This window comes from Cavia porcellus, unplaced genomic scaffold (assembly GCF_034190915.1).
Source record: "Cavia porcellus strain 051 isolate PalLab524CR breed Dunkin Hartley unplaced genomic scaffold, mCavPor4.1 scaffold_8, whole genome shotgun sequence".
Classification (NCBI taxonomy): domain Eukaryota; kingdom Metazoa; phylum Chordata; class Mammalia; order Rodentia; family Caviidae; genus Cavia; species Cavia porcellus.
Window position 1 is genome coordinate 70,270,688 of NW_026947491.1, and position 1,827 is coordinate 70,272,514.

At 38.1% G+C, this 1,827-nt stretch overlaps 1 pseudogene; it reads right to left on the reverse strand.

Moving 5' to 3' along the window:
• Positions 1-712: 712 nt before the first annotated feature.
• On the reverse strand, positions 713-1,452 carry LOC100712766 (small ribosomal subunit protein uS5-like; annotated as a pseudogene).
• Between the last annotated feature and the right edge of the window lie 375 nt (positions 1,453-1,827).

Below are 1,827 nucleotides of genomic sequence, written 5' to 3' on the forward strand. Positions count from 1 at the left end.
TACAATGCCTGCCTGGCATATACGAGGTCCCAAAGTTGATTCCTGGTACCCCCCCCAAAAAAAAAGCCTGTAAGAGATCAAATTAACATTTAGGAATGTTGGCAAAGAGGTTTGATTCACTGCCTCAGTGTAATACCACAGAAACCTGTGGAATATCTGATCAATAATATGTTCTTTTGTTCTCTATCTATAGTTCCATACATCAGCTTGAAACAGTGATGTATGAACATACAGACATTTAAGGCCAGGGATACAGCTCAGTGGTACAAGTGGCTGACACATTCAAGGTCCTGAACTTATTCTCCCATACTAAAAAACAAAATAAAACAAAACAAAAAATCAAAACATTAAAATTTGTAATTAGATTTCTTCCATTGTTAAAGGCATATCATTAGTATTCATTGAGGATTGCCTACCTATGATTATTTCTATGGTGGTATGATGGGAAAAGTGAACAAACTAAAAGATGGGATCCCTATCCACAGATAATTTACATCTCTACTAAGAGCAACAGGGTAACATGCAAAGAAATCATTAAAGGAAAAAACTAGCTAAATAAAATTCATTGTCTACACTGACAAAAGTTAACCTTCACGTGAAAAACTCAGTGGATTCTACTGTAATACTTGGTTTTATTGTGACAGCTTTATATCTTTTATTTTTAAATTTTCTTTTTCAGATTTTACTCACATTATTTTCTTGTGTAAAAGCCCTATTTTGTAGCTACCACTGGAGATTGAATCTTCTGCACAGAGAATCTGCTGAGTGTTTTTACAAGATTGTCAGTGAATTCCTGGTAGGTAGACTTAGTGGACACTTTCTTCCTGGAGGTTAAGGTTCAGATAGCTGTTAGGTTTTACAGATGACCTCTGTAGAGCTATAGCAGTCACCAGTCACAGCCAGCAGCGGAAGCTTCTTGGACACAGGGGCTGAGATGATGCCAGTGCCTCCAGGAGGAGAGAGCAGACATGCTAACACAGAGCCACAGTGGCTTGTCACTTGCAAAGTATTGTGTGGAGTTGATAAATATTGTTTCCCCAATGGCTTCTCTAGATAGGGATAATGGAGAGCTTGGGCAGGATGATGATCCTGAGAATGGCAGTGGCTACTTCCTTGGAGCTCTTTACACCCTGACAACATGACCATTATAGTCCCCATGGCAACAGTGCCTTGAACCTGGTCTTCTGGGCAGTATGAGTTTGCTTCTGCACAGACATGATCTTTAGAAATTCACCCTGAGGGATGCTCCCAGGAAACAGTTAATCATCTCAGACTCCTTCATGGGTATGCAGGAGAGGTAACTCTCCTCCAGGGACATGATCGTATCTTTGTCCAGATGCCCTAGCTTGATAACAGGAATCAACCTCTTTTCCTTGGCCTTACCATGTTGGCCTCACATGCCTGGGCCCTGGGGGCCACCGAGCCTCCAGTTGCACTGGCAACATCTGCCATTTGGTATTTTCTCAAAGAAGAAATATTATTGCAGTTCTAGAAAACAAAATATTATTTGCTTTATGGAAATGCTACAACTGCTTCAAAAAGATAAATATCCTATATATTTCTTTGACGTTTCTCAAAATTGAAGAATATCTACTGTGTAGATAACTAAACAAAGTATTAAAGAAACCATATTTACTAATGATTGCTACATTTATAGCATGAAAGTTTTGAATATTTTAAAACTATCTTGTAGTAAACAGGAGCATATACTTAGGCCAACAGGATCTTAAATGTAATTTTAGAATCATTAAAAACCTACCTGTGTAAATAATCCCTGGAATAATGACTTCTTTATAGAGGAAAGGAAATATATTTTAAAAGTCTAGA